This window comes from Anomaloglossus baeobatrachus, chromosome 5 (genome assembly GCF_048569485.1).
Source record: "Anomaloglossus baeobatrachus isolate aAnoBae1 chromosome 5, aAnoBae1.hap1, whole genome shotgun sequence".
NCBI classification, from domain to species: domain Eukaryota; kingdom Metazoa; phylum Chordata; class Amphibia; order Anura; family Aromobatidae; genus Anomaloglossus; species Anomaloglossus baeobatrachus.
Window position 1 is genome coordinate 413,271,349 of NC_134357.1, and position 24,657 is coordinate 413,296,005.

Genomic DNA, 24,657 nt, shown 5'->3' on the forward strand with positions numbered 1-24,657 from the left:
TCAAATGAGAGCTGTTGCCATATTACTTGTAAAGTGTTGAGAAGAAAAATCATGGAGAGTACTGAAAGAGAAACAGAAATATTTTCTACCTTTATACGGGCCATACCTCAAAATACCGCATTTCAGTCACAAATAGTATATATGGCCCCCTTCATGATACCCAAAAGTAAATATAGACCCCCTAAAACGCATAAAGAACCCAACTATTAACCCAACCAACTACAGAACCCAGCCATGACCCCTAATCTACCCTAATGCAGAACCCCAACCATGAGCCAGGGCCGCCAATTGCCCAGAAATTCCAGGACAAGCCGTAAAAATATGGAACTTTTTTTTCCCTCGTTCATAAAAAATATTTGATATGGCCATGATTTTTTTGAAGCTGGAGAGACTTGTTCACATTTTTATTACTATATTTATCCACAAAAAATGGCCCTGTTTGTCCACATAAGCATCCGTGTGCCATCAATGTGCCTTTCGTTTTTTTGAGGAACGCAAAAAAAATGGAAGGAGGGTTACATATAGTCAAAAGCTAGAAAGATAGATAGCTGGATAAATAGAAAGATAGATAGATAGATTATTAATAATATTAATGCCAATGTATGTAAAGTGCTATGGAATTAATAGCGCTATATAAATGAATAAATATTATTATTAATAGATAGAGGAATCGATAGAGGAATCAATTCATATATAGTAAATAGATGATAGATAGATGAGAAAGACATATATAATGTCCTACTCCTTAGCATTTTGTAATCTTGCACCTTTTAGTGCCTTTCATGTGGCACTAAAGGGGTGTTTAGCCTTGTTTTTAGCCACAAATTCATTATTTTCCCCCAAAAAACGACATGGGGTCCCCCCTGTTAAGGTGAAGCAGACAGCTGTGGTCTCGTATTCTCAGACTAGGGAGGTCCACGGTTAATGGACCCTCCCCAGCCTAAAAATAGCTGGTGCTTCGCACCATTTCATCCCCGTGCCAAACGGGGTAATATATGGGGTTGATACCAGTTGTGTAATGTCACCTGGCAATAAGCTCTGGCATTAGTAATGTCACGGCATCTATCAGATACCCAACATCACTATCCCAGTCAGTAATAAAAAAAAAAGACAAAAAAAAATATTTGAAAAAACAATCCCCAACACTTTCCCTCTTTCACCAATTTAATTTAAAAGAAAAAACAAATCTGGGTCCAGTGTAATCCATTTTGGGGGTCCCATGATGATCCATACTCATTGTCCCAGTCAATGAAGAACAGAATGTTCCCCATTGGCTGGGAGAGTAGTGCCGTGACCTGAGCTAACATTATTAGGTCAGGTCACGTCACCACAGGGAATGACGAGCTCTAACATCATGAGGTTAGCTAGGTACATTACCTGTGGTGATGAACTCCGCTGAACTCGTGACGTCAGCGCTCGTCACTAAGTTCCATGACCGCTGCGTTCACATGCGAAGTATCGCAGGATCCGGCGACATCTCACACGTTACTTGATGTGCGCACGCGGCGGACCATGGAACTCGGTGACAAACGCTGACGTCACGAGTTCAGCAGAGCTTATGAACGCAGGTAATGAAATTAGCTAACCTGATGACGTTTGCACTTGTCATCCCCACAGCTACTCACACACTGCTGTGTGACCGCTGCGGCGCTGGTAGGGGCACACATAAACGGAAGCCACACAAAAGTGCTTCTGTGGCGCCCCTGCGGCTTCAGGCGCCACAGGGTACTGCACCCCCATTAGGGTGTAGTTCTCATCCTAGGTCCGAGGAAGGATGAGACCGGTTTACACATACACAAAAATACAGTCAGCGGGTTGCCCTCCCCAATGGGGACCGGGCCAGTGTCGAATCACAGTAGGGGGTCACTACAGCGGTGGGTTTACAGGACGCCACCGCACCAGGGGCTCCCCAGATCCACTGGACTGGGGACTCAGGGTCAGGGAGAAGCAACCTCCAGGGGAAGTCAGGAGCACACAGTGAGAAGAGCAGGTTGACCTAGTGAGAGTAATTAACCAGCCGGTGGTAGCAGCTGGGGGCAACAGCTCAGAACACACAACACAACTACAACAAGAGTTCAGCTTCAGACACAGAGCAGAGCGGACGTGCCGCAAGCAGTTCTCTGGGCCAAGGTGTTCAACACACAGTCGCTGGGGAGAAGCAGGGCAGCTGCTTCCGCAGGACTGGCGCTTTCGGGATACAGAATCCGAGGGCAAGCATACTTCACGTTGTCTACCAACTCTGCAAAGGTCGTGGGGAACGGCTACAGAAAGTCACTGGACCTGTCCCACGAGTCTGCAGCAAATAGCAGATAGGATCCGGGGTTGAGGACCGGCCCCATAACAAAACCGTGCTATCAGCATACAGAACGGGACACACTTTACTGACACCGGGACCCTCAATTGCTTCATGCCACAGGGGTCTGGTACTTAGCACATAAAAGGAGGAGAGAGAGCTCACAGGCTGACACACACACCGGACTTGATCTATCACGGATCCGGGATCGGCTGGAGCCCATTGTGGCAGTGAATGGTAACTCGGGCAGCGTCTGAAAGACTTGTGAGTAAAAACACCTAGAACCACAGCCCGTATCTGCCTCTCCTATACCGGCGCTGGCGCCAACGGGGACTACCACTACCGACCCCGCCATCCTCCCTGGGGTAATCCCGCTACGCCTGTGGGGAGCGACACCATCCTGGCTGCACTTAACATCTGCCCCGGTGAGAAACCCTGCAGCGGCGGCCCCCATCCCTGGCCGCGTACCACAGGTGGCATCACAATCACCTTAAAAGGCTTTCCTAACTTCCGACTACTACCTCCATCCTCCCTGCCACCCTCTAACACTCCTTCCTGTATGCCTCGGGGTAATAGAACAGGGCCAGGCCACCCCGTGACAACGCAGATGATCTGCACCCCTGACCCGGCAACGAGTAGGTTAAAACAACTGCCCCGTGGGGCGCTACACTTCCGTGTGGCTTCCATGTATTTTGCAAACCCAATGACTTGTATTGGGTCACAGTCCGCATCTTGTGGAACAGAATAGGACATGTTCCATAATAACGGAACGGACATATGGACACGGATGGCACATGGAAGCACTTATGTGTGACATCTGTTCCTACACAAAACACATTAAAAACATGGTCTTGTCAGTAGGTCCGCAAAAAAAAAAAGGAACTGACCAGGACAAACAGAGTGGACGTCTGAATGAGCCCTTATACAGTTCACAGTGAATACAGCTAACGTCTTCATATAGAATTTATGGTCTGTAAACCATGTATCTCTTATAATCTTAATAATTTATTTTAGTCATCTAATGTGTCCATTATAAAGGTGGCTGTCTGTGAGATTTTGAGAAACTGTCCAGAAAAAAAGAAAGTTGGTAACCCTGCTATTACTCCCTAACCAAATACAGAATCTAAATCATAATACCCGCAAATACTCAACCAAAAAACATGACCCCCTAAACTAATACAGAACTCAATCAGACCCTATGAGTAATACTGGTTCTTCACCAGTCTTTAAACGAAGGCTAGTTTCACATTTCCACTGAGACATTCCATTGTACTATAAAATGGAAGTAAAGGGATTTTTCAAGAATGTAATATAATGGCCCCATCACATGATTCAAACGGCAGCCCTCATCCTAGTCATGTATCAGGATGGGCTGCTCTCAAGAAGAAAAGGAGGTTGCCACATAAAAACAAAAAAATCTTCTCCTTGGCCGATACTGAGCACAAAGTATTTATTTTTCCAGTCTCAGCTGAGGAGATTTATTTCTTCTGATTTTGCAGTCCTTTTCCACAGCTCATGGAAGTATGCATGTGAGCTTATGATACTGAGTCGCCCACCACAGTGCTGCAGCGGTCGCCTACGGGACACTGCGGGGGCTTCTCTTTAGGGACCCCTCTGGCAACAGGTAGGTCAGGTTGTTTACTTCTGAGTCGTGACGCCACTCTCGGTTTTGCGGTCAGAGTGATGGGTGACCACCACTGCAGTTTAACGAGCGTCTGGGGCTGATGGTGTCTGCAGTCTGGTGGTATGGCCTCCCGAGAGTGAGGCTGGCCCCAGGTGCTCGGGTGTATGTGTGTAGAACAACAGGTTGCAGAAGAAATCAGTCTCAGTCCAAAGTGTCTTGCAACTGGTTTTTACTCACTTTCAAGTGCTTCAAGTGGTGCCCGGGCGATGCTGAGATACACCAAATGAGAACCAGGTATCCTGCAGGCTGATATAGGGGTGGGGGTGACTGCTGGCTTGCCTTCCTAGCACTTCTTGTTTCGGGCAAACCCTAACTTAAAGTACCGTGGGATTTATCCAGGGAAGTCGCAGCTGCCTTTTCTCCCCTTTCTGGCCCGTTTGCTGGCAGCGTGGACCAAGGTGGATATCTCAGGCTCGATCCTCCTTATGGGCCCCCTCGTTGCTGCTGATGCTCGAACTCTGTGTTGGTTGGTGTGGGACTTGTTGTCCACCCCACCAGCAGGTTTAGCAGAGCACTAAATGGATGTCTGGCTCTAGGGACCTGTTCCCCATGCGTGCCTAGCCCTCCAGAAGTCTCCGTACACGACCAGCTGACTTCCTCAGCGTCTTTCTGTCCAATTTCTAGTGACCGTTCTCCCCCGCCAACAGCCACTACACTTGGAGGGTCTGACTAGCGTGTCCGCTCTGCTGCGTCTCCTCCTCAGACTCGGCTTGCTCCTCTCCTACTCCTTCTCTGACTGACTGCCACTGCAGAACTAGTTTCCAGCTTCACTACCTCACCACTAGCTGAGATGTTGAGGCCACGCCCCCTCCTGGGTCGGCCAAGGGGTCCCCTCTAAGGTGTGTGTGAGACCTGGTCACTATGTGTCTGTGCATAGACACCCTATTCAACCTTTGGGATTACCTGTTTGCACTCACCCAGCATGGGTGCAGTACTAAGTGGTGCCTAACCAGGTCAGGGGCGCCAGGATTCACCTGATTAAGATTTTAATGTAATTAATCACACAGTGACCGATTTATTCACAGGAAATATGGGTAATCCTGAGTATCTTTGGTGGTTTTCCTGAGACCATCCCTGACTGTGTAACAATCTGTATATTCCCCCAGATGATTCATTTTGGTGATGTTTTATCATGTTTTTAATTGTCTATTGTGGTTTTTACATATCTAATAAAATTGTCCATTTTTTGCACATATACTCCTTGTCCTCTTGTATATACATGTATCTCTGCGTAGTGCAGTCTGAGGTGGTGGTCCTTTGTGACCGTCTTTCAGCACTATTGCCTCTGGTTCTAAATGTTGAGGTTTCTGTATGCGCCACAATACAAGTAGAGTGCCTTGCGAAAGTATTCTGCCCCATTGAATTTTTCAACCTTTTCCCACATTTCAGGCTTCAAACATAAAGATAAAAATTTTAATGTTATGGTGAAGAAATAACAACAAGTGCGACACAATTGTGAAGGTGAACGATATTTATTGCTTATTTTAAATTTTTGTAAAAAATATAAAACTAAAAATTGGGGCATGCAACATTATTCGGCTCCTTTAAGTTAATACTTTGTAGCGCCTCCTTTTGCTGCGATTATAGCTGCAAGTCACTTGGGGTATGTGTCTATCAGTTTTCCACATCAAGAGACTGAAATTCTTGCCCATTCTTCCTTTGCAAATAGCTCGAGCTGAGTGAGGTTGGATGGAGAGTGTTTGTGAACAGCAGTTTTCAGCTCTTTCCACAGATTCTCGATTGGATTCAGGTCTGGACTTTGACTTGGCCATTCTAACACCTGGATACATTTATTTGTGAACCACTCCATTGTAGATTTTGCTTTATGTTTTGGATCATTGTCTTGTTGAAAGACAAATCTCCGTCCCAGTCTCAGGTCTTTTGCAGACTCCAACAGGTTTTCTTCAAGAATGGTCCTGTATTTGGCTCCATCCATCTTCCCATCAATTTTAACTATCTTCCCTGTCCCTGCTGAGGCAAAGCAGGCCCAAACCATGATGCTGCCACCACGTTTGACAGTGGGGATGGTGTGTTCAGGGTGATGAGCTGTGTTGCTTTTACGCCAAACATATCGTTTGGCATTGTGCCCAAAATGTTCGATGGTTTCATCTGACCAGAGCACCTTCTTCCACATGTTTGGTGTGTCTCCCAGGTGGCTTGTGGCAAACTTTAAACAACACTGTTTATGGATATCTTTGAGAAATGGCTTTCTTCTTGCCACTCTTCCATAAAGGCCAGATTTGTGCAGTGTATGACTGATTGTTGTCCTATGGACAGACTCTCCCACCTCAGCTGTCGATCTCTGCAGTTCATCAAGAGTGATCATGGGCCTCTTGGCTCCATCTCTGATCAGTCTTCTCCTTGTTTGAGATCAAAGTTTTGAGGGACAGCCGGGTCTTGGTAGATTTGCAGTGGTATGCCTTCAATTACAATATGATCGCTTGCACAGTGCTTCTTGGGATGCTTAAAGTTTTGGAAGTCTTTTTGCAACCAAATCCGGCTTTAAACTTCTCCACAACAGTATCACAGACCTGCCTGTTGTGTTCCTTGATCTTCATGATGCTCTCTGGGCTTTAAACAGAACACTGAGACTATCACAGAGCAGGTGCACTTATACGGATTCTATTTATCATCATCAGTCATTTAGGACAACATCATTCAGAGATCCTCAATGAACTTCTGGAGTGAGTTTGCTGCACTGAAGGTAAAAGGGACAAATAATATTGCAAGCCACAATTTTCAGTTTTTTATTTTGTACAAAAATTTAAAATAAGCAATAAATATTGTTCACCTTCACAATTGTGTCCCACTTGTTGTTCATTCTTCACCATACATTTTAAAATATTTATCTTTATGTTTGAAGCCTGAAATGTGGGAAAAGGTTGAAAAATTCAAGGGGGCTGAATACTTTCGCAATGCTCTGTATGTTTCTTAAGCTTGCATCCCGTCCAGACACATGACTAGAACGGGCTAACATTTAAATTACATGATGGGTCCATTTTATTAAATTCTTGAGAAGCCCTTTAAAGGGAATCTTTCACCCTTTTGAGATTTTTAGTTATTAATATGGGCATACAAGTCGCATAAATGGGAAATTAGCCATACCAGTATGCCTCCTTGTTGAGGGGTCGTTTGGCAAAAATCCTCCTTCTTCCGGGCTAAGGGGCGTGTGCTGCCCGGAAGATCAGCCTGCCTCCAGTCTTCATTATACAGGATTCCTCCTACTCTTGTCTTCCCTAGTGTCCCTGTACCGCCCCGCGCTCGGCTGCAGCCGAGCCGCTCGGATCCGGGCTCGGTGGGTGGCTCGAGCACCTCCAGACCCGGCGTCACTTCGCTCTGAAAGGATGCTGGCGCTACGTAGTGGGGTGGTAGGTAGGTGTACGGCCGAAGCCGTGTTTGAGTTCGTGACGCCACCCGCAGGATGTGGTGAAGGTGTAGACACCACCGCTGCGGTTACGGGGCACCCAGGGTAGATGGCTATGCAGCAAGATGTTAACCCCTCCGTGGGCACGGATGATGGCCCCGGGACCCGTTGGGAAGAGCTAGCTGGGCGGTGCTCGGCCGGATGGCACTGTTGTACTGACTGTTATTGACACACACAAGTCTCTGGTAAACAAAGTTGATGGTGGTCGGTGCCCGTAGCCGGCTGCATCTGGTCCCCCAGCCGGTTCGGTGGTCTTTGCCTTTCTCTTGCACCGTGTAGTGTATGTGTAGGCTGCCTGCGCTTCAGCGACGGGAGTCCGCTCCCCGGCTGTGTATATGTCGGAAGAGTCCGTTTGCCCGCAGACGCTGGCCCGTGGGATCTCTCTGCCTGTGCGGTGGCTTTCTATCCTCCTCGGTGGGCTGTTGTCTTCAGTCGGGACTTGCGTGGGAAAGGACCTATAGTCCAGACCTCAATCAGTGAATTAACTCAGTCCAGTGGATTCTGGACCTCGTTTCAGGGTCTGAGTACCCCCCTGTGTGCTCCGGTTTCCAGTCGGTTCCCCGGGTCGGTACCGGCGGGCCACTACCCTGTCCAGGTCCACACGGTTCCACCGAGCCGTCTTCCCGACTCCTGCAGGCTAGGCCACCGTCTGCCTCCTAGCCAAGGTGTGCGGGCTATGACCCTCACACCTGTCAGTCAGTTGCAGACCTGTCACACAGGCCTGCTTACACTCTCCTTCACTCCTGTCATGATCTGACTCTACTCGACTGACAACTAACTAACAACTCAACTGTGTTTCCTGCCTCAGGCCCTCTAAACTCCTCAGTGGGCCTGGCTCCGCCCCCCTGGTGTGTCCATTAAGCTCTGAGGGAGGTGACTAGGGTTTATGTGGTTTGGCTGGTGTTACCTAGTGAGGGACTGGTGTTGTGTGGGGCACTATCTGTGACTACCTGGCTAGTCCAGGGCGGCACACTCCCCCTTGGTTAATTACAGACCGTCCGCGGGCTGTCTGACCACCACCGTTTATTTTTCTAAACTGAAAAAGATAAAAACAGTGAACATTTATATTAACATATTTACAATTATGAAGGTTTTTGGTTTCTTCCCTTGCGGGAGGCATTCGGCTTAAACGTTGCAAACTGTAAAAACAACATTTTTATTAACCGGGAACGGGACGGGACCGGGTCCTTTCAGTTGCCCACCCAAACAAACCTGAACCTTGATGCTGCCTCTAAAAACAGGTCAGCACCCCTTTTCCCCAGTCCAGGAATCGGGTTCGGGTCCGGGTGTTGCCCAAATGGGCCGGATACAAAGTTCCATACCCGACAGTCTCTCAGAGGCCCCACGTCCAGGGGACCCCTGACCCGGAGGTTAGTCACCGGTTGCAGTGGTGACAGGACCTCGGCCTCCTCTGCCGCAGGCCCTTCCTCCAACCAGCCTCCCCAGGGGCTGCAGGACCTGAAAGGGTGGTCCGGGATTATTTACAAGCCCAAAAGTTATTGGGTGTTAAGTTCTCAGCCTTGTTCATATAACGGGGTAAATAACGGGAACATCAACAAAGTCCCAACGGGGGACGGGCAGTATGGTAGCTGGGAACCGCTACCCTCTTTAACAGGCTTTGAATCAGGTGAGAGTCTCGGGTGATTGGGACTCATTCACACACATCTATACATAATCAACATGTTGCACCCCTAGATGGCAGTTTCCCTGTACCTAAGTGGGGGCTGACCTAGGTTAGGGCGCGTGGACCTCCTGGGTCCAAGACTTTCAGATGGAGGCAATGGGGGAAGGGGGACAACCGGTCCCTCTTGCCGAGTGTCAGGTATGGGGGGTAGAGACCTACGGGGGCGTGGTTTAGGTGCATCCCTGGGCGCTTGCTCGGGTGGTTCGCTGGCGGGCATCTCCGGCTCCATTTCTTCCACGGGTTGTGGGAACATTATTACAGGAACAATCACCGCGCCGTTCTGCGTAGGCCAATCAGCTGGAAAGTCACCCATCACTGTATGGATCACCCCTCTTTTCTCCTCCACGCTCGGCGTGGGCACGGGGACCTCTTCTACCAGTCTCAGGGGACCCGGGCATCTCTTCAGGTGATCCCTGGAAATAGTGTCCATAGTTTTCCCCTGGTCGTGACTAATCAAGTAGGTCTTCTTGTTCTCCCATCCAGTTGGCTGGATGACGTAGGGGGTCCTTTCCCACTGATCGTCGAGCTTATGTGTTCTCCTTTTGCGCTTCCGTACCACGTCCCCAGGTCCAAAAGGGGCAGCCTGAGTCTGCTTATTGAAGTGCTGCTCTTGCTTTTCTCGATTTTGATGCAGATTCCGTTCAACATACTCTTGGATCCGTCGGTATTGCGTCTGTCGCTTGTCATCCTAGTTGGCAGTCGGAGGAAGAGTTTCGGGCACCTCTATGTCAATCTCTATGTCCACAGCCAGCCGCCCCGGCCGGGCTCTCATCAGGTATGCAGGTGTGCACTCGGTGGAGCTGCAGGGGATGTTGTTGTACATGTCCACCAAATCGGGCAGCTTCTCCGGCCACAGATTCCGTTCTTCCAGGGGTAGTGTCTTTAGGAGGTTAAGGACCAGATGGTTAATTTTCTCGCACATCCCATTAGTTTGGGCATGGTAGGGCGTGGTCCGGATCTTCTTGCATCCGTACAAGTGGCAGAAATCCTGGAAAACCTCCGCTTCAAAGGCCGCGCCCTGATCTGTGAGCACCTTCTCCGGGTAGCCACGCGGTCGACAAAAGTAGGCCTGGAAGGCCCTGGCTGAAGTGCGGCCTGTCAAATCTTTAACGGGGGACAACCACCATGAATCTTGAGTAGTGGTCCACAATGGTCAGGGCGTAGGTATACCCGCTCCGGCTGGGTGTAAGCTTGACATGGTCCAAGGCGACCAAATCCAGTGGCTGGTGGGTGACAATTGGCTGTAGCGGGGCCTTCTGACTGGTTTCATCCCATCTTCTCAACATACAGGGACCACACTCTCGGCACCAGGCTTCCACGGACTCTCGCATCCCACTCCAGTAAAACCGCACCTCAGCAGCATTTCCAGCTTTTTCCAGCCGAAGTGTCCTGCGCCATCATGGTAGGCCTGCAGGATCTTGGGTACACATGCCTGGTGCACCACCAGCTGGCGAACTTTCTCATGGGTCTTCGGGTTGATCAACCCCCGATACAGCTTCCCCTGATGCAGTTACAGACGGTCTCTCTCTTTCCACAACCGCTGAGCTTTGGAGGGGGCTGTGGGGCTCATCCTGGAAGAACCCTGGGCAATCATTGTTTTGACCAGCTGAACTGCAGGTTCCTGATCCTGGGCTTTTTGCCACACCTGGCTAGGCAGCGGGTCAAGGTTCGACTGCTGTTGGCTAACGCAGTGCTTCTCACCTCGTGGCCGATCGAATGCAGGTAGCTCGATCTCTTCCAGGCTGTCTTCCTCCATCCCTTCATCAGGCAGATGTGACATTCGAGACAGCGCATCCGCGTTGGTGTTCTTGCGGCCAGCCCTGTACATGATGGTGAAGTCGTAATTGGACAGTCGAGCCATCCACCGCTGCTCTAGGGCGCCCAGCTTAGCCGTATCCATATGGGTTAATGGGTTGTTGTCCATATAGGCAGTGAACTTCGCCGCCGCGAGGTAATGTTTAAACCTTTCCGTTATTGCCCACACGAGGGCCAAGAACTCAAGCTTGAAGGAGCTGTAATTCTCAGGGTTCCTTTCTGTAGGCCGGAGCTTCCTGCTGGCATAGGCGATCACCTTCTCCTTACCATCTTGTACCTGGAGAGGACTGCACCCAGGCCCACATTGCTGGCGTCGGTTTAGAGGATGAACGGGAGGCCGTAATCAGGATAAGCCAAGATTTCTTCCCCCGTCAGGGCCGACTTCAGTTGTTGGAAGGACTCCTCGTGCTTCTCACCCCAGGCAAACGGGGGTCCAGGAGATCTACCATTCTTGGTCTGTCCCATGAGGAGGTCTTGCATGGGCGCGGCCATCTTCGTGTACCCCTTAATAAAACGGCGGTAGTAGCCCACTAGGTCCAGGAACTGCCTCACCTCCTTCACCGTGTTCGGTTGCGGCCAGCTCTGGATAGCGGTAATCTTCCCAGGATCCGGGGCTACGCTTTCCACACTCACCACGTGCCCGAGGTACTGCACTCTGGGTTTCAACAGATGGCACTTAAGAGGGTTTTAACTTCATCCCGTACTTGGCGAGGGCCGCAACCACTTCTGCTAGGTGCTCCAGGTGGGCTTCATACATCTTGGAATACACAATCAAGTCATCCAAGTACAGCAGAACAGTCTCGAAGTTGAGATGTCCCAAACAGCATTCCATGAGCCTCTGGAAGGTCCCCGGGGCATTGCACAGTCCGAACGGCATACTGTGGAACTCGCAGAGTCCCATGGGAGTAGCGAACGCAGTCTTCTTGCGGTCTTCCCGTGCTACCGCCACCTGCCAGTAGCCACTAGTAAGGTCAAGGGTAGAGAAATAATTAGCAGTCTTCAGCGCAGCCAGCGACTCTTCAATGCGGGGAAGAGGGTAGGCATCTTTATGTGCTATCTGGTTGATCTTCCGGTAATCCACACACATTCTCATGGTACCATCCTTTTTCCTTACCAGCACCAATGGAGTTGCCCAGGGACTAAAACTATCCCGGATGACCCCTGCCTCCTTCATGTTCCTCAACATGTCCTTGGCGCACTGGTAGTGTACAGGTGGGATTGGCCTGTACCTCTCTTTAATGGGTGGATGCCTACCCGTGGAGATATGGTGTTGCACCCCTTTAACTCTCCCAAAATCTAGCGGGTGCTTGCTGAAAACCTGCCCGTACTCCTGTACTACCCTGTATACCCCTTCTTTGTGGTGCATGGGTGTAGCCTTGGTGCCGACATGCAACTCACGACACCACTCCTCTAATTGTTCGGGTGGAAGGTCACTGCCTGAGTGTGGTGTAGTGGTTGTGGGGGTTGTTTCGTGGATAGCATGTGCGTCTACGGTGAACAACTTGGCTATGGTGGCGTAGCGGGGAAGCCTGACCTCTTCCTCTCCACAATTCAGCACTCTCACGGGCACTCTCCCTTTTTTGACATCAATCACCCCCCTGGCTGCCATTACTGTGGGCCAGTGCTCTGAAGGCAAGGGCTCTACCATTGCCAGGTAATCCTGTCCCTGGGGTCCTACTGCTGCCCTGCACCAAATCATCATGTCAGTCCGCGGCGGCACCACCAAATGCGCGGCATCCATCACCTGCTGTCGCTGCAGGAGGGCTTGGATTTCACGCTGCAGTGCCCTCTGCCGGCCCCCTCCCGCCCCCTCCCGAAGTGGCAGACAATTGTTGCAACAGGCTCAACACCTCCCCCATGCAGTGCTCAATCACGTTGGTCCCGAGGACCACCTTTGGGTTACGGTCACTGGAATCATTCAGCACCACAATCATCCCTTGATGTCTCAACTCTGTTCGTCCCACAGTCAGGGTCACCTCCTTGAACCCCACCTGGATCATAGGGAGCCCATTGGCAGCAATGATAGTTAGGCTATTGTCTGGATGGGCAAGTTCACTATCAGCCCAATATCGCTGGTACAACGAGTAAGGCATAGTTGTTACCTGTGATCCGGTGTCAAGCAGGGCCATGGTCGGGACACCATCCACCACCAGGGAGATGATGGGGCGGCCACCAACGTACCGGTCCCGCCAATCAGCTGGGCCTTGAGGATCTACTCCTGAGGATTGACCCTTGGCCTCAGGGGTTGCTCATTTAACGGACACCGTCTGGAGTAATGGCCGGTCTTGTTCCACTTGTAGCAGACTGGCGGTCCACACCAGGGATCGTTGTTCCTTTTCCGCTGCATCCAGGGGACGTCCTCCGGGCTGTCGGCAAGCTGGATCTTCTCCGTGGGCTTGACTCTCGTCGGTAGCTGGAGAGCGGCGAGGATCCGGTGGACGTCCTTATTCAGGCGCCGGACTTGCGATGTCAGATCTTCCAGGGCTCCGGTGGCTGCAGCAGGGGCCGGCAGGGCCAGCAAGGGGGGTACTACCGAGACGGGAGCAGTGTCGACCAGCCAAGATGGCGGATCGGGGGTGCCTGCCTTTGGGGCCTGTAGGGCATTGATGGCCCGCTCTTTCAATACTGCAAAGTCCAAGTCAGCGTGTTCCAAGGACCACAGCCGCAGCTGCTTGCGATCTTCGGCGGACCCCAGCCCCTGCAGGAACTGCTCCACTAGCATTTTGTTGCTATCAGTCTCATTGATGGAGTCCACCCGCTTTAGTGTGCGCAAGGCTGTTTGTAGCCGCAAGGCATAGTCTCTTATACTGTCCTTTGGTCGCTGCTGGCAATTGCAAAACTGCATCCGTAACTCCGCTTCCGTGCGGGTTTCAAAGGCGACCTGGAGTTTATCAAAAATGGCGGTTACCGAGGCACGGTCCGCGTCTACCCAAGTCTCCACCTCCTGCTCGGCCACGCTGGTCAGCTGCCCTAGCACCACCGCTGCACATTGCTTTCCCGTCATGGCATACAAATCGAGAATTGTGCATATCTTTTTCCGGAACACCTGCAAGGCGTCAGGCTTCCCATCGTACTGGGGTAGCCAGGCAGCACCGGGCATGTAGGGAAAGGAGATTGGCATTACCTGGGCGACCGCCGGAGCCGGGGCCTCCCCCGCTCCTGCGACTGGAGCGAGCGCCGCCACGTTCCCATCGTCGGGCACACCTGCGGGCGCCGCCGCTCCAGCGGCCAGCGTCATTCCGCCGTCGGGGTTAGGCGCGGACATCTTTCCGCTTCTCCCCCTTGTTTTTTTCGTGGCACTCCCTTTTTCTGCGGCGCAGTTTCGCTTTACGACCGCGCGCTTTGCTGCATGGCCGTGTTCCCAGGGGGCGGGGCTTTGGCTTTTCGCGCCCTTTCTGCGGGGAAGAAGTCTCTGGCGGGAATCTTCACGCCAAAAGATGGCGGATTCTGCAAATTTTCCACGGGTCACCGCTGACTTCAACTTCAAAGCGCACTTCACTAAGTAAGTGATTAGGTAAGCAGGGGCGTAACGATCGCGGTCGCAGAGGTCGCCACTGCGACCGGGCCCGCAGGGTTATAGGGGCCCGGCAGCCGCTCTGCAGAGCCGGCTGCCGGGCCCCTATGTGTAATGCCACTATGTAGTGGGCCGGCCTGTGAGTCAGGGGGGCCAGTGTCTGCAGGGGGGCAGAGGGGCCCCTGACCTGGAGAGGCCACCAGGCGTTCCTGACCTGCTGCAGAGGAGATGTGCTCCTGCACGGCAGACGGAAACCATCCCTACCAGGACCTGCGATGACGTCACGCCCATGTGACTGTGTGGGAGGAGACACAGGATGCCGGGGAGAAAGCAGGAGAAGATACTTCGAACACATGAGTGGTAATGAGAAAAGAGGGGACATGAGGGGAGGGGCTGCAGGGTGAGCGGGATATGAGGGCTGCAGACTGTGACAGAAGCATGTGAAGGGTGCAGAGTGTTTGAGATGGGTAAGTTGGGGTACAGGCAGGGTGAGATATGTGGGGCAGGGTGTGTGTGTGATATGGGGGTGCAGGCTGTATAGGGAGCAGGGTGTGTGACATATGGGGGCAGGGGCATAACTACCGCAGTCGCTGAGAGGTACTTGTTTTTTTATTTTGCTGTCTACATGACACATATAGGCCCGGGGAAGCTGCCTGCATGATACATGGAGGCCCTGGTGGGGCTGGCTGGCAGGCTGCATTACACATAGAAGCCCTGGGGGCTGGCTGCATGACACATGGAGGCCCTGGGGGCTGGCTGCATGACACATGGAGGCCCTGGGGGGGCTGGCTGCATGACACATGGAGGCCCTGGGGGCTGGCTGCATGACACATGGAGGCCCTGGGGGCTGGCTGCATGACACATGGAGGCCCTGGGGGGGCTGGCTGCATGACACATGGAGGCCCTGGGGGGGCTGGCTGCATGACACATGGAGGCCCTGGGGAAGCTGGCTGCATGACACATGGAGGCCCTGGGGGGGCTGGCTGCATGACACATGGAGGCCCTGGGGAAGCTGGCTGCATGACACATGGAGGCCCTGGGGGGGCTGGCTGCATGACACATGGAGACCCTGGGGGAGCTGGCTGCATGACACATAGAGGCCCTGGAGGGGCTGGCTGCATGACGCATAGAGGCTCTGGGGGGGCTGGCTGCATGACACATATAGGCCCGGGGGAAGCTGGCTGCATTTCACATGGAGGCCCTGGTGGGGCTGGCTGCTTGATACCTGGTGGGGCTGGCTGCATGACACATGGAGGCCCTGGTGGGACTGGCTGCATAATACATGGAGGCCTGGGGGTGCTGGCTGCATGATACATGGAGGTCTATGGGACTGCATAATAAACATGAAGGACACCTTATACATAGACTATAGCAGCGCATTATACATGGAGGTCTATGGGGCTGCATTATAATACATATAGGACTATGGGGGCTACATTATAATATATGGAGGACTATGGAGGCTACCTTACACATGGTCTGTGGGGGTGCATTATAAAGCATGGGGGACTGTGGTGCAGTATAAAATATGGAGAACTGTGGGAAATGCATTATAATACATGGAGGACTATGGGGGTGCATTCTAATATATAAAGGGTTATGTGGGACCCTTTATACTATATGGAAGGCTATGTGGGGGCCATTATAGTATTTGGAGAACTATATATGAGGGAGGAAAAAGATACAAGTATGGGATGGGAATGTTTTGTGCTGAGGGAAAAGGGCTCTTTCCCATGCTCTGCTATACATCTCTCAGCACCCAGCTTTCCCATGCTCTGCTATACATCTCTCAGCACCCAGCTTCCCCATGCTCTGCTATACATCTCTCAGCACCCAGCTTTCCCATGCTCTGCTATACATCTCTCAGCACCCAGCTTTCCCATGCTCTGCTATACATCTCTCAGCACCCAGCTTTCCCATGCTCTGCTATACATCTCTCAGCACCCAGCTTTCCCATGCTCTGCTATACATCTCTCAGCACCCAGCAGCTTTCCCATGCTCTGCTGTACATCTCTCAGCCCCCAGCTTTCCCATGCTCTGCTATACATCTCTCAGCACCCAGCTTTCCCATGCTCTGCTATACATCTCTCAGCACCCAGCTTTCCCATGATCTGCTATACATCTCTCAGCACCCAGCTTTCCCATGCTCTGCTATACATCTCTCAGCACCCAGCTTTCCCATGATCTGCTATACATCTCTCAGCACCCAGCTTTCCCATGCTCTGCTATACATCTCTCAGCACCCAGCTTTCCCATGCTCTGCTATACATCTCTCAGCACCCAGCTTTCCCATGATCTGCTATACATCTCTCAGCACCCAGCTTTCCCATGCTCTGCTATACATCTCTCAGCACCCAGCTTTCCCATGCTCTGCTATACATCTCTCAGCACCCAGCTTTCCCATGCTCTGCTATACATCTCTCAGCACCCAGCTTTCCCATGCTCTGCTATACATCTCTCAGCACCCAGCTTTCCCATGATCTGCTATACATCTCTCAGCACCCAGCTTTCCCATGCTCTGCTATACATCTCTCAGCACCCAGCTTTCCCATGATCTGCTATACATCTCTCAGCACCCAGCTTTCCCATGCTCTGCTATACATCTCTCAGCACCCAGCTTTCCCATGATCTGCTATACATCTCTCAGCGCCCAGCTTTCCCATGCTCTGATATGGGAAAGCTGGGTGCTGAGGGAAAGATGTATGACAGAGCATGGGAAAGCAGGGTGCTGATAGAGGGATTTTAGATCATGGGAAACCTGGGTGCTGTGGGTAAAAGCCAAGTGTCAGCATCATTATCCCGTACCCTAAGTGTTGTGTACATGGAGGGGGGCCCCGGTCCAAAGTTTGCACCAGGGCCCATCAAACTCTAGTTACGCCACTGTAGGTAAGTATCCTGTTCGTGACGCCAGAAGAGTCGATGTGTACCGCCCCGTGCTCGGCTGCAGCCGAGCCGCTCAGATCTGGGCTCGTTGGTGGGTGGCTCGAGCACCTCCGGACTCTGGGTCACTTCGCTCTGAAAGGATGCTGGCGCTACGTAGGGGGGTGGTAGGTAGGTGTACGGCCGGGGCCGTGTTTGAGTTTGTGACGCCACCCACGGGATGTGGTAAAGGTGTAGACACCACCGCTGCGGTTACGGGGCACCCGGGGGAGATGGTTATGCAGCAAGATGTTAACCCCTCCGTGGGCAGGGATGATGGCCCCGGGACCCATTGGGGAGAGCTAGCTGGGCGGTGCAGGGCGGTGGCACTGTTGTACTTACTGTTATTGACACACACAAGTCTCTGGTAAACAAAGTTGATGGTGGTCGGTGCCCACAGCCGGCTGCGTCTGGTCCCCCACCCGGTTCGGTGGTCTTTGCCTTTCTCCTGCACCGTGTAGTGTATGTGTAGACTGCCTGCGCTTCAGTGATGGGAGTCCACTCCCCGCCTGTGTATATGTCGGTAGAGTCCGTTTGCCTGCAGACGCTGGCCTGTGGGATCTCTCTGCCTGTGCGGTGGCTTTCTATCCTCCTCGGTGGGCTGTTGTCTTCAGTCGGGACTTGGGTGGGAAAGGACCTATAGTCCAGACCTCAATCAGTGAATTAACTCAGTCCAGTGGATTCTGGACCTCGTTTCAGGGTCTGAGTACCCCCCTGTTTTTTCCGGTTTCCAGTCGGTTCCCCGGGTCGGTACCGGTGAGCCACTACCCTGTCCCGGTCCACACGGTTCCACTGAGCTGTCTTCCCGGCTCCTGCAGGCTAGACCACCGTCTGCCTCCTAGCCAAGATGTGCAGGCTACGACCCTCACACCTGTCAGTCAGTTGCAGACCTGTCACACAGGCCTGCTTCCACTCTCCTTCACTCCTGTCATGATCTGACTCAACTGACAAACAACTCAACTGTGTTTCCTGCCTCAGGCCCTCTGAACTCCTCTGTGGGCGTGCCAACTGCCTGGCTCCGCCCCCCTGGTGTGTCCATTAAGCTCTGAGGGAGGTGACTAGGGTTTATGTGGTTTGGCTGGTGTTATCTGTCGCGGGTGGAGGGGTGGGGAACGCCGCTCATCTGGAATCGCTGCGCTTGGGTCTGGTGCTTCTGCTCCTCGGTGGCTCGAGAATGGGGCCGGACCTGGGGCTCGAGCAGCGCCTCCTCGCCCACGAGTGAAAAGGGGAGGTTTTTGGTGGGCATTTGGAGATGTCAGTCGTGATGCCACCCACAGGTTGTGGTGATGGTGGGCACCACCGCTGCTGTGACGGGGGATCCCGGGAGCGATGGCGGAGAGCAGCTGAGGTGTTGACCCCTCCGTGGGTAGGGGCTGTTGGTCCCGGGGCCCCGATTGGTGAGCAGGGAGGAGGTATAGGTGCAGGTGCCGAGGCAGGGAGGCAGCGTGGGCGCGGGTGCAACGTTGCGGTGCAGCGCGGTGCCGGATGGCACTGTTGTACTCACTCAGACACAGAAGGACAGAGTCTCTGGTAAACCAAACGGCTGGATGGACGGGGCCCACAGCCAGCTGCGATGTTCTCACTCTCCCCGGACGGGTTGATGGCGGCTGTCGCTTTCCTGCACCTGTGTAAGTGTATTTGACTCCTATGGCTTCCCACGGGTAGTCCGCTCCCCGGCGTGTACGTGTCGGGAGAGCCCGTTTGCCCGCAGGCGCTGGCCCTTGGATCTCTAGCCCTTGGCGGTGGCACTTATCCGGACGGGTTCGGCTGTTGCCTTCTGACGGGACTTAGGTGGGAATGAACCCCTGAGGTCCAGACTGCAATCAGATAATTTGACCTTTTCGGCGGTTCCTAGCCTAGCCTAGTCTGAGTACCCTGCCTTGGTGCTTGGCTTCAATCTGCTCCCCGGTTCGGTACCGGTGGGCCACCACCTGACCCTGGTCCTACGGTTTCGCTGACCTACACCAACTCCTGCAGACGGCCACCACCGTCTGCCGACCTTGCTGCACGTGCCTGGGCTCCAACCCAGACACCAACAGTTTTCACTCCTCTCACTTCCACTACCACAATCTCACTGTCTTTTCCCGCCTCCAGGCCTGGGAACTCCTCGGTGAGTGGGGTCAACCACCTGGCTCCGCCCCACCTGGTGTGGACATCAAGCCTGGAGGGTGGCAACAAGGATTTGATTGACTGATGTCACCTACCCAGGGGAAGGGGTGTGTGTGTGTGTGTGTGTGTTAGTGTACTGTGACCCCTGGGGGTCCAGGGCGTCACACTCCCTCTTGGTAAAATGCAGACCATCCGCGGGCTGCACGTCCATCACCGGTTTTATTTTCTGAAAAATATAAATAACAGGGAAAAACAAACAAACGATATAAATATTTTTTTCAAATCTTACCTTACGGGAGGCATATTACTTCAAACGTTGCAAACGGTAATAAAACATTTTTGGGGTGGCAACAAGGATTTGATTGACTGGTGTCACCTACACAGGGGAAGGGATGTGTGTGTGTGTGTTAGTGTACTGTGACCCCTGGGGGTCCAGGGTGTCACATTACCTAGTGAGGGACTGGTGTTGTGTGGGGCACTATCTGTGACTACCTGGCTAGTCCAGGGCGTCACATCCCTGTGACGTCAGGTGTACAGCCGGAAATCTCCCACCTGCCATCCCTCCCTGCACTGTTACACTTTTCTGTGGGCACAGACTTCAATTTTGCTGTGCATAGGTGCCGAGGAGTCACTGCTGCTTCACAGTGCAGGGGAGAGATGGCATGCAGAATGCGCAGACACAGGATTTCCGACCACACACCTGACATCACAGGGATTCTGAAGAGAAGGGGAGGAAGACTCCTGTATAACAGAGAATGGAGGCAGGCTTATCTTCCAGACAGCACATGAAGATGGAAGATATAAAAGAGGATCTTTGCCAAACGATCAATCATCCAGAAGGCATACAGGTATGGCTAATTTCACCTTTATGCCACCTGTATGGCCATATTATTAACTAAAAAATATGAAAAAGGGTGACAGATTGCCTTCAATGTCCCAAACAAATCTTTTGCATAACTGATCAAATAGAACTGGAGGGACCCCATTCATTGTCATGGAGTCCATCTGAATTTGGTCCGTTTTTAGAATGCAAAAAAAATTCAGGACGGGTTGCAGTCTGAAGAAATATCGCTCCCGTGAAGAGAAGGAGAATAAAAAAAATGTAAATGGGTCTGCCATACCTATTGATGGATATGTGCTATGCAGCTTCATGACTGATCACATCCGGCTGGTGGCAGCACTGATAACAGATGATCAGCAGAGGTTCTGTTTGTCGCACCAAAACCAATCGAGAGGTAGGAACTTCACATTTACACGTGACAGTACATTACATCTGTTAGATGTTGCAATGAACGTCCACCTTTCCTTCATGTGAGGACCTCTCCGGCTGAGGTACGTTCCTACAACTCCTCACAAATATTCTCAAAGTCCATTTAACCCCTTCACAACCTACGATGTAACCATATGTCTTTGTTGGGAAGGGGTTCCTGACCTATGACATATGGCTACGCCATGGCAATCGTGTGGCACACAGGAGCTGTGCCCATGTGATCGCCGTGGGTGCTTGGCTTACGTGACAGCTGAGACTCGGTTCTCACTGTCAGGAGTGCTGCCTGCACAGTCCCAGCTATTTAATCCCCAAAATTCTGCAATCGATATCATTCATTCATGTGTTGTGAATGTCGTCTGTGTGGGTGCTGTTTTTGAGCTCCCTCTGGTGGCCAGGAATGGTAGTGGAGCTGAGTCTGAGCTTGTGACTCAGACAGGTGTCAGTGTTAATTGGGAATTAAAGAAGTCCTATTGCAGACAAGCCTGGTGAATATAGGAGAGCACTTTTTGCCTTGCTGCTGCCAGTTATTGAATTTTCCTCAGTCTCTGGACCGGGCTTGGAGTTCTGTTCTGCCCTGTTGCTCTTTGCAAGACTTCTGCAGATAAGTTTGTTAGGTTTTTCCTTGCCTCCTGGTTTACACCTTAGGGTATTTGTTTTTCTTTGTTTTGTATCTATTTTCTTGCAGGTGAAGATTTGACTTTCTAGTTTGGTGAGCATGGGGGTTCCCCCTTTACTAGCTCTTCTGCAAGAAAAGGGAGTTTCTCCCTGTCTAATTTGATTATTTGAACTTTTGTATTTTTGTGTTCTTTGGGTATTTTGTCTCTCCCATTATTTACAAGAGTACCTGATATAGTGGGGGTGAGGTTGTTCGATCTCTAGGACCACTTTACTATCAGGAGATTGGTATTCTTTCTGCAGGATTTTTGTACTTAACACAATCAGTTTCCTTTCCTTTCCCTTGTATCTAGTTAGTTGGGCCTCGCCTTTGCTAAATTTATTTTTCCTATCTGTGTATCGTGTTTTTCTATATCACCGTAATCTTCTAATGTCGGGGGCTATCTACTCTTTTGGGGACTTCTCTGAGGCAAGGTAGATTTCCTCATTTCTATCTGTGTGGTGTAGCTAGTTTCTCCGGCTGTGACGTGGCATCTAGGTGTTTAGGAACGCTCCACGGCTACTTCTAGTGTAGTCTGATAGTTACGGGATTGCGGTCAGCTCAAGTTCCAACTACTTTTGTGGTTCTTGGTGTTTTTCCGCTAATGGGAGTTTTTTGTAATCTTCCATGGTTACTGGATCATAACAACTATGTGTCTATGTGTTATATCAATAAATAAGTATATATTGATGTAAAATAAACAGAAGAAAACAAACATATTTGGTGTCGCTACGTCCAGAACAATCCAAACTATAAAGCTGTGACATTATTTAACCTCTTCAGTGAACACAATAAAATAAAAAGAAAAAAGTGGCATAAAGCTATACTTTTTCATAAAATCACCAAACAAAAAGTGGAATAAAATGCAATCAAAAAGACGAATGTAAATAAAAATGGTATCCCTGGAAATAATTTTGTCCTGCAAAGAACAAACAGCCAAACAGCTCCATCAGTAGAGAAACAAATAAGTTATACCTCTCAAAATATAGCAATGCAAAATAATTCTTTTTTTCTATAAAATAGTTTTTATTGTGCAAACCCAGCAAAACATTAAAAAAAATCTATATAAATATTGTATCGCTGGAATCATACTGACCCGGAGAATAAAGCTGTTTTATTACTTTTACCACAAGTGGAACAGCATAAAAAAAATCCAGAATTGCTGAGTTATGTTCATTCTGCCTGCTAAAAATTGGAATACAAAACGATCAAAAATGGTATGCGCACGAAAACAATACCAATAAAAAAACTCATCCCACAAAAAACATACCCTCACATGACTTTTTCTGCAGAAATAAAGATAAATAAAGAAATTATAGCTCTCAAAATATGGCAATGCAACAACTTTTTTTGTTAAAAAAAAAAGGATTTCTTAATGTGTGATAACAGCCAAACATAAAAACGATATAAATCTGGTATTGCTGTAATCGCACCAACCCATAAAATAAAGCCACCTAATCATTTATACTGCACGTAAAAAATAAATTCAAACATTTCTTGACCTGCTGATTTGTTCATTCTTCCTCCCAAAGATCGCAGTAAGGCTCAGCTAAGGCCATAATCACACTTGCGAGTGCCTCGCGTGTAACTCGTGTGAGTCTCTCATTGAATCACCCGGCACGGACTCACATTCTCCGGACAGGAGCGTCTCAGCTGCATAGACATACATGCAACCAACCCGCTCCTATCAGGAGAGTGCGAGTCCGTGCCGGGTGATTCAATGAGAGACTCGCACGAGTCACATGCGAGGCATGCGCAAGTGTGACTCTGGCCTAACATTTTGACTCTGCCCAGGCTCCACCCCAGCTCCGCCTCCACCCCTCAAACCTTCCACAGAACGCCACCAATCTTGGGAAAAAAAAAAATATATATATATACTGTATATATACAGTGTCTATATATATACATACTGTATATATATATATATATATATATATATATATATATATATATATATATATATACACACACAGCACAGACCAAAAGTTTGGACACACCTTCTCATCTCTAGAACAACTGTTAAGAGGAGACTTTGCGCAGCAGGCCTTCATGGTAAAATAACTGCTAGGAAACCACTGCTTAGGACAGGCAACAAGCAGAAGAGACTTGTTTAGGCTAAAGGACACAAGGAATGGACATTAGACCAGTGGAAATCTGTGCTTTGGTCTGATGAGTCCAAATTTGAGATCTTTGGATCCAACCACCGTGTCATTGTAGAAAAGGTGAACGGATGGACTCTGCATGGCTGGTTCCCACCGTGAATCATGGAGGAGGAGGTGTGATGGCGTGGGGGTGCTTTGCTGGTGACAGTATTGGGGATTTATTCAAAATTGAAGGCATACAGAACCAGCATGCCTACCACAGCATCTTGCAGCAGCGTGCTATTCCATCCGGTTTGCGTTTAGTTGGACCATCATTTATTTTTCAACAGGACAATGACCCCAAACACACCTCCAGGCTGTGTAAGGGCTATTTGACTAAGAAGGAGAGTGATGGGGTGCTACGCTAGATGACCTTTGTGTTCACAATCACCAGACCTGAACCCAATCAAGATGGTTTGGGGTGAGCTGGACAGCAGAGTGAAAGCAAAAGGGCCAACAAGTGCTAAGCATCTCTGGGAACTCCTTCAAGACTGTTGGAAAACCATTTCCGGTGACTACCTCTTGAAGCTCATCAAGAAAATGCTAAGAGTGCGCAAAGTAGTAAACAAAGCAAAAGGTGGCTACTTTGAAGAACCTAGAATATTAACCATATTTTCAGTTGTCTCACACTTCTTTAAGTATTTCATTCCACATGTTTTAATTCATAGTTTTGATGCCTTCAATGTGAATCTACAATTTTCAGAGTCCTGAAAATAAGGAAAACTCTTGGAATGAGAAGGTGTGTCCAAACTTTTGGTCTGTACTGTATATATATGTATATATATATATATATATATATATATATATATATATATATATATATATATATAGTAAATATATATATATATATATATATATATAAATAAAATCAATTGTATTTATCTATTGATAATAGATAGATTTTGAGAAAATATGGATCAAATTGATGAAGGTCACCTGTGTTTCTTTAGTTGTTGGTGGGTGCTCAAGACTGCCCAATGGGACAATTCACAAAAAGTGGAGAATGAGGAAAAAGAAGAAGAAGGAGAAGAAAAGAAAGGAAAAAGAAACATTAGCATAAATAAAGTCATTAAAAAAAAAGTCATGAAACATTTCTGGAACAGGCCTCCTTGCGACGCTCCAGGGCCCTCCAGGTACCCAGGTTTGGGG